Genomic DNA, 9,460 nt, shown 5'->3' with positions numbered 1-9,460 from the left:
CACACACACACACACACACACACACACACACACACACACACACACACTGCGCTGTTTGTAAAAGGCTTATGAGCTTTAATCGACGCCGCCGGTCGGATCGACGACGATACGAAATATATTTGGCGCGTTAACTAAGGGATCACTTCTGTACCAATACCCCCTCCGCTAGAGGAAGAGGGATAATATGACCGTGGTATCGTCTAAGGAGCTCTTTCATTCCACTGTTTCCAACGTAGGGAATTCGGAACAACAACGGTTGACGAAGAAACGCCATGCATCACAAACGGGTCACTCGGACGACGATTGCAGGTCGGGTGATCTTACGGATTTATTTTTGGCACCGGCATCGTGGGTGAAACACAATAGTGAATGCCTCGTTTTTGGCGCAATCATTTTTTCATGTTTATAGTGTCGCTGTAATTTTCTTATTAGGCATCAAGGCAAATATTAAGGAACGCGTTCGTTTGCAGACAGTTCGTTAAAAGTCTAAATCGTTAATAATATATAACTGTTTATTCTATTATATAATAATATTAAAAAATTACTATCAAATTATGAAAACATAACAATAGGTAATACAAGTTTTTTTGAAGATTTATTATACGTGTTATTTGCATAGATACGACAACGTTATTCGCATATTGGAATGCGAAGTCGGGGACAGCAGTGTAAAGATGTATAAATTACAGTTTCGACCATTTCCTCTCTCGTAAAATGCTTAAAATATGTTTTTTAAATTTAAATCTTATGTTATTATTTAAGATTAATATCGTATTGTTTGTAATTATTAAGAATTTTAATAATTAAACTAGATATTTATTTCTTAGTGGTATATTTTATAACTTGTCTTTTAGTTATTATAGAATAATTGAATTTATTAAATATGAATATGAGTATGATTATTAATTATTAATAAAATACTATATGTAAATAAATTGAAATTTGCATTTTAAAACCTCAGCTAACCACCCTCGGCAATTGGGGTAACGGGCTGGGATAAACCTAGAGATGCAATGATTCTTAAGAATATGTTTAATAATCGGATTTTTAATATATTATCGCGTAGCAAAAAAAATTTTGTATTTAATGCGTTCGTTTAAAACGAGAAACATGAAAACTTTTTGATCAAGAAACATTGAGAAACGGACGGTACGAAAATAATAGTGAATAGTGAGTTGGCGGCCGCAATTTTCTAACCAAAAATTACCAACAAAAATTATTACAGTTGTTTGTTTACTATAGTTATGTAAACCATATGAAAATCAATCATGTTGACTATTGTACGTATAAATGTTGTTGAGTGAATAACCATAATGTTTTCTTTGGTAGGTCATTCAGTTTAAAAAAAAAAAACACAGTGCTTTCCAATATTTTCTTCCATGCCCGTTATGCTGTTAGATTTAAACTATCATTCTTGCGTTATTAGACCAAGTTGGTGCTTATTAACAGTAGCGGTGTGCAGTGTAAGAAAATTCTAATAAAATGAGTCTTGTACTTAAATTTTGTTTTTAAAATTACATCGATTCGATTGTGTTTTAAATTTTGTGACCATGATCAATTTCTTACTCACATACCTACTCATAAGCGGGTAACAGCAGTTTTTTCGTTATTAGTCTTAATAGAAAAAGATGGCTGCCCGATGTTCAACGATTCTCAAATTTACTGCTTTCGCGTAAACGATCGTGACTACGTAAAGTGTTTTACATTGGAAAGTCCTAGAAAAATACTGTCAAAATCTTTTTTCACTGCATTTGCTTACGTCTTGTTTATCAATACACATTACACGCCTGTTTCTAGTAGATTATCAGCTGAGATCAGTACGTTAAGGTAACACACACATCATTTTACTAATTTTATTCACAGGTTATTATTGTAGGGATATACAATTATTTATACGTTTCAGCGACTATTATGAGTGTTATTTGAATAATATAATTATGTATATAGATAAATGTGTAAAATTAAAGCTAAACCTTAGTAAAAAAAAAAAATTACATCACTTATGCTTATTGTAAACTGTTTCACAGATTGTGAAATAAAAATATTTTATAACACGAAAAAAAACTTTAGTAAAATATTCATTTCAATATAAGAAAAATATAAAAAATGAAATACCGAATAGTTATATACAGACTAAGTTTTAGGTTCTGAAAATATTTCTCAAAAGTCTTAATTTTGTATTGCTAGGTACATTCAAATTTTTAACAAAATACACGACATACGTATTATTAGATTTTAGGGCATATATCAACATTAAGCGATAGTATAATATTGTCCAAGTAAAAATTGCTGACCAGATACTTTTTCATTTAAATATTAATAAAATAAATTATTTGTTGGAATTAATTAATAATTTGTTTTAAATAAATATTCTATACAACATTAAAAAATGTTCATATTTATAGTATTGATTGCTTATTACATTTTTTTTTTTAGATTAGTGAGGTTGGTATAAGCATATAATGCATTATATTAAAAGTGTAAACAATATATTAAGAATTTATGAATGCTTCTGATTAAAAAAAAAATGATGCTAAGAAGAATAAAAGTGGTAAACACCTTCTTGTAAGATAAATTGAACGCTTTCATTGTTACTATTTCTTTGGTTTATTTTTAAAGGCTTGACGAATTTTTAATGGGTATCTGAAAGCATTTCAAACGATTTAAAAAGAACTTTTTAGTAAATGGTTGTTTGAAAATTTCTTTGCAATAATGTAGGTAATTGAGAATGAACAAAAAGTTCAAATTAAATATAAACATTAATTGTGGTTATTTTATTTAATATTTATATTCACCATATTATTTTAATATTTCCATTCTCTAATAGAAAAAAAAACTTTAAAAAGCAGGTACATACATTTTTGGTCAACGAGTATAATATATTTAAGATCTTTTCCATATACATATAATATTTTCATTGACAAGAATAAAAAAACTTATTCTACATTATTTTCTGTTACAGATTGAAATTTTTAAAAAAAAAAAAAAAAAAATTATTGCTATTCAATAATACTGATTACAGAGATGATTTCGTAAATCAAGTATAAAAGGTAACTATATGAAACTACTATAAGAGTGTAATCGTATTGCATGCATATTTATGTTATATTACTATAGCTACCATAAAATAAGTTACCTAGGAAAAAATAATACTATTTTAGTTTTTAAATACAAGTCTTATAGTTTTCAAATAATGTTACTGTGATGCGTAGATTTTCTCCGAAAAGAATTTTAAAATAATTTAAAGTTAAAAAAGAAATTTCAATAATGTTCATGTTATTTGCAATAGCAAAATAATATTCTGATTAAAACTAAAACATAATCTAGTCAAATTAATGAGATCTCTAATTTGTATTTTTAAGAAGTTATCAGTTTTCACACGTAAGATTATGGGTTTTTTTAAATTAACCCATATAAAGTAGACATTTTTACTGTTTTAGTTTTAACACAGTATTCGCCATTCGGGTCAGAATAATTAATGATGCATGACGTGTATTACAAACACTGCCGTTTTATTGATCTCCATAACGTCTTATAAATACAAAAAGTGTCATCCATATGATACTGCTGTTGTACCAAACCATTGACTAATGACCTACATGGTAAAATATTTTCCCTCCGTTTTTAAATGAAATTAGTACTCTTAAAACTTAAATGTTCTAAACTGTAGCTTATAAATATAATTTTTAAATTGTATACGTGTACTTAGGTACTTATTTATTAAAAATATTAGTTTCTCTATACCATTTTAAAATCGAGTTTATTTATTTATTTATTAAATTTATAATGTATAGTTATGACGAATTATAATTATTGAGATAACTTGAAATAAAAAAATATCCCAAGTTGTTAAAATTATGTTATATAATTTTAAAATTGTGAAGTATGTATTTTTATTTTAGACAGTTATAAGTAATTTCTATTAATTATAATAATTGCGATACTATATTGTCTATATTCTATATATTTCTTTATTCCGTTATTTTCTTTGGGGTATTAGTTTCTAAATTTGATAATATAAATTAACGATGATATTATTATGAAATAAAGAAACAAATTAATTTTGTTTAGTTAAAAATACAAGCATAGAAATATATTTTAACAAAGAACTTTTTTTATTTTCGGGGGTAACAGTTTAATGATTTTCTTTACTGATTGCTATTCAAAATCTGGGGAATAGAATTTTGATTCAATACATTATTATTCTAAATACAAACTTGTATTTACTTATAAGTAAACGTAGATACGTGTATCTTTTTAATTTTTTAAACTCATATATCTATTTATAATAAATTTATAATCAATAATAATCATTTTGAGTGATTAGGTTTATGAATTAATAAGTGTAGGCTAAATATTAAATAATAAATATATTTTTTTTAATATTTATATTTATACTTTGATATATAATATAGTTATGATTGAGTTTTGTAAAAAGTACATTAAAAAAAAAAATGATCTTATTATCTGCCCTTATGTGCCTTATTCGCATGTCTTAAAAACATATAAATAGTAAATTTGCGTTCAATAGAACTAATTTTCTATTATTAGAGTAAAAGTAATTATTATAGTCAAATTTAAAGAAAAGAATATAATCTTGGGAATTTTGTAGACTTTTATTTACATTTTGGTTTTGAAATGAGTTATTACGAGCATAATAAAATTATATTTTACTTTGTTGTAATTGATTTAAAATAAAAAAATCAATAAAAACCTACGAGATGCTTTAAATTATATTCTTATTTTTAAGTTTAATAATAGGTAAATTCATTTTTATATTAAACCAAACAACACAAAATTAGTTGTACTAGACAAAACATAAAATTTGACACATATACTTACCTTATTTGTCAATAAACATGTGGGTGCGGGGTCATCTATTAAACTAATTTTGTTTTTTAAATATATTACCTGGATAATAAATAAAAAATGTTTTATTCTCATATGCTTAAGCATATTTTTACCTCAGTTCACATTGTGTGTCTATTTAATATCTCTAAAAAGGTAATATTTTTCCTTATTTTTTCAGTATTTGCTTTCTTAATTTTCGCATTATTTGTTACGATCACTATTGTCTTAGCATATGAACACTGTATACTTAGAATAAATAAATGAGTATTTTTGGGTTTTAAGCCTACTTCATATTATGTCTTTAAAATTAGGTACCTATATTGAAATTTGTATTTAGTAAAAGTTTAAACAATTTATTTGAACAGTGTTTTTATTTACGAATAAAAACTATTAATATAAATTACACCGTGTATTGACTAAAAGTATGAACTACCGTAGGTAAATATAAAATAACATTAAGTTTAAAACATTATTTGACTGGTTAATTGAATACCTAAATTTTTTCAATTTTATGGAATCAAATAGTATTGAAGGAATTATTACATTTAAAATTAAATAGTGATGCGTAAGTTGCTATTTTGTATTTTTGTGTTATAAAGTGCTAATAATATTACAAATGAATAACAAACTGAAAATTATTCTCAAACCATTTAATACAAATTAAAAAAAAAAAAACTATAAATTTTAAATAATAATAATGAGGCTACAATAAAAAAATGCTGAGAAGTGGTTATTGCACCTCTGTATGGTAGGTGTCGCTGTGATTGATCAATTAAATTTGAATTCAATGATATATCATTATAAAAAAATAACGTATCCCGGTTTTGATCTAGTTATAAATTGCTAGAAATATTGTATGGAATAATATAATATAAATTATTATTAAATAATATAATATATTATGTGACTCGTTTTTGGCATGAATTAGTCTCTCATGTTGTATTACTTTTGATTAAACAATATTCTATTATCAATGGTGTAACTACTAACTAAATACATTTTTTATATTAATATTTTTAATCAAAATCATTTTTGGTAGCTCATCCATTACTATAACTTATTCAATGACGAATTATACCCGATACCTACTACACCTATACTTTATTTACCCGTTTTTTTTATTTTTAGTATATAATAACTATGAAATATATTTATGTAATTTTACTCGGTATCATAAATATTTTTTCGTCGGTTTAAAAATATATACCTATTATTTATTTTAAACCAGTTGACACCCTGGAATAAATTTGAAATTTATTGCTTTATTTTATTTTTTAATTTTTAATCACATATACCATATTATTACTATTCGATAGTTATTTAGATATATTACAAATAATGTTAATATTTTCTAACGTATTTATTATCTGATCTTATTAAAAATGTAATTCCTTATGTATTATTGATAATATATTATTTAAAATGAGGTTACAACACCGAATACGCATTAATGACATCCAATTTAGATTTCTATAATATGAAATCTAATTTAATGCCCGTATAATTCAATGTATTGCGCAAAATTAAATGTCGGTCACTGTGCAAGTGAGAATACTTACCTACCTAGTTTTCACGTAATTCAATAATACGCAGCACCTCTGTAGATAAACCTGAATTGTAAAAACTACTACTAAATAATAGACTCTACATTTTTAAACCTTATTATATTAATTTTAGTAAATTTTATATTTTTAAATCATTTAGTATTATTATAATAATATAAAATAATATATAATGAAGATAAATAAAAATAATATTTCAATAGTAAAGTGTTGTTTTCTTTTACGAATTGTTTTAAAAAAACATTAAGTTAATATTTTCTTATACCTATCAATGTTTCATTTAAAAGTATAAACATACTTAGACTTAAAAGATAAAAAAATTAAAAAAAAAAAAGGCAAGTGGATACCGCTCTGCTGTATGGTATTGAGTGGGTTACTGTGATGTGATGAATGTTAAATTTGAATAAAAAGATATATCATTGAGTAGACGAGTGAATAGTGATCAGCCTATATCATTAAGCAGGTTAGGTCAATTTATTTATTTTTCTATGATTATTATGTTTATAATGATTAGTAATACAGTAGGTTGCATTATTTTTTGCCGAAAACATTCCATTTAAAAATATCAATGTATAAACTTATAAAAGTTGTATGTCCCAACAAATAATGTTTCTGAACTATGAACAAATAATGAATATTGTTAATTATAATTTTAATATGTAATTTCATACAAATTTAATCTTAAAATATTTATAAAAAAATTACACTTAATTATTTGTTTGTCTCGATATGAATTTCTAATTTTATTTAATATTAAGTAGATAGTTTCTACTTATTATTTTATTATTTTTACATTTTTATTCATAAAATTTACGTAAATTGGTACTGATATAAGAGTATTATGGCATGTAGTTACCTAGGAATTTTACAGCTATTAATTCGATGAATTATGTTCCAATTCTAACAATGTTATTTTTATTTATAGCTTGATGTCTATAAAAATTAAAAAGAATAATAATTATTAGGAATCACGATACTTTATTTGCAAGTTTTTATAAAACTAATTGAAAAAGGTTAATAAATAACTAAAAGTAAGCTTTTTATAATCATACTATAATCTATTTTATCCAATATGTTTTTATCTTCAAAAAAGTAGTAATGACAAATTATTTTTAATGATGAGTTTTTTTAATAGATTAAGTTAATAAAATATCCACCAGTCTTGAAGGGGGAAATAAAATATAAAAAGGGATTTTCAGTCAATTTTTTATTTATGACAATTTATGTATATCCTGCAGAAATAGAAACAAACATAGCAATCGTATAACACAGTTATATTTTCGATGTTTTACTATTGTAAAAATGATAAAATACTGTAAATAAGACAATAAGTTATAAATAAATACTCATAGATAAATTAGGAAGATGAACTTCAATAAAATACATATTTTATCGATGTATTGAATATAGTATGCTATTAATAACTCTATTTACCTCCTGTGCCTCTACTTGTGATTACTAAAATATTAATTAAATATTAATTGAACACATAACAAAAATTACATAAATATCTAGATATTTATAATTATATATTAAATAATGAACACATTTTAAAATGACAAAAATAAATTTTCATCTTTAGTCATTATTAATATGAATGGCTTTTGCCCCATGTGGCTATATCATAGACTATTAGTTCATTATAAAATACCAGCTAATAAATTTCCAATTAAATTAGAAATGCTTAATCAATATAACGTTATTTGATCAATTTAATTTATACAAATAACTAAATATATTATATCTTAACTTAAAAATTTACTGTTTTTATTTTCGTTTTTATATTTGAGGGAAATCTCTGGAAAATTATTTTTCTATATTACTTTTAAAAAATCGCAATAACAAGTGGATGATGATATAAGAAAATAAACTATTTATGTTAATGATAATGAAGTCGTTTTTATTATAAAATGAATAAATGAATTAACAAACATAGAAATTTAAAAATAAGCAAACTACTAAACTGAAAATATTGATCTATTTAAAACAATATTAAATGTTAAATAGTTTTAATTTTTTTTTTCATTTCGTTAAATTGAGTGTGTTAGCCAAGTTACTGGATTTTAACGATTTACACATGCAATATATTTTATCTTCTAGTGTTTATATGTTGGATTTCAATGATTTACGATAAACCAATCATTTGTAAAGCGCATTGAGAAACACCAGCAGATAAGTTAGACAGTATATTTCTCAAATAGAATCTTGTCCAAAATGAAATGGGTTGGTGGTTATCATTACTATGTCCTGAGTATTGAGTGAAGTTGTATAAGATATTTGATAGCCGCCTATTATCCGTCCACCTAGATTGTCGTAATTTCTTAATAGCTGGACCGACTGAAAATTCACAAGAACTGGCTAGAAGAGAAATAAAAACTTTCAACTCTGTGTATAAGGGAAAAATATTGCGCCTATTGTGTTTAATATAGTAGCATTAATGCTCATGTCATTAAATTTGGGTCATAAATAAAATAAAGACTCACTAATGCAATTGATAATAATTATTATTTTGTATCGTTGTGAAATTATTTGAATTTATAATAATTGTATATATATTATATTTAAAATAAATTATAAATTATCATATTTAATCGATTATATTTACTATACGATAACTTATCAAAATATTATACTAATCGTTTGGCAAAAATAAAAGAACATTATAATTTTAAATTTAATCAATATCAAAATAATATTTAATATAGCTATTTTAAAAGATGTTTTACTATTTTTATCTTCGTATACAATCGTTAACTTATTATTATATTAAAAAACCCTAGACCAGTCTCCTGCAAAAACTTACTATTAAAAAAATATTTGAATTATTAAAAGAAATGAATAGGTCAATAATATAAATAGGTAGTGAATATTTTTTTTTTTAAACAGCAGTTAACATTTATGTATAAATAAAATAAATATCTAAAAGAATGTATTAAAAAAAAGATCTATAAGTTCGTTTTTAATACATTTATGTTAAATCTAAAAGCATGTTGACTAAAATATATTTTTAACAAGATCAAGTTCAGTATTAGGTTGCTTAAAATTTT

The 9,460-nt window shown here is 23.9% G+C and overlaps 1 protein-coding gene across 2 annotated transcripts in view; it reads left to right on the top strand.

The window, feature by feature from the left end:
* Positions 1 to 9,460, top strand: part of LOC112597001 — a 113,701-nt gene that overhangs the window by 6,251 nt on the left and 97,990 nt on the right. For both annotated transcript variants that reach the window (XM_025342900.1, XM_025342899.1), the window contains exon 2: positions 2,963 to 3,050. The gene's annotated coding sequence lies outside the window, so the exon portion shown is untranslated. The remainder of the gene's footprint in view (positions 1 to 2,962; positions 3,051 to 9,460) is intronic.

Source organism: Melanaphis sacchari, unplaced genomic scaffold, assembly GCF_002803265.2.
Source record: "Melanaphis sacchari strain LSU unplaced genomic scaffold, SCAv2.0 Contig36_pilon_pilon, whole genome shotgun sequence".
Lineage (NCBI taxonomy): Eukaryota > Metazoa > Arthropoda > Insecta > Hemiptera > Aphididae > Melanaphis > Melanaphis sacchari.
The sequence above is the reverse complement of the archived record's forward strand: the minus strand, read 5'-3'. Positions and strand labels throughout refer to the sequence as shown.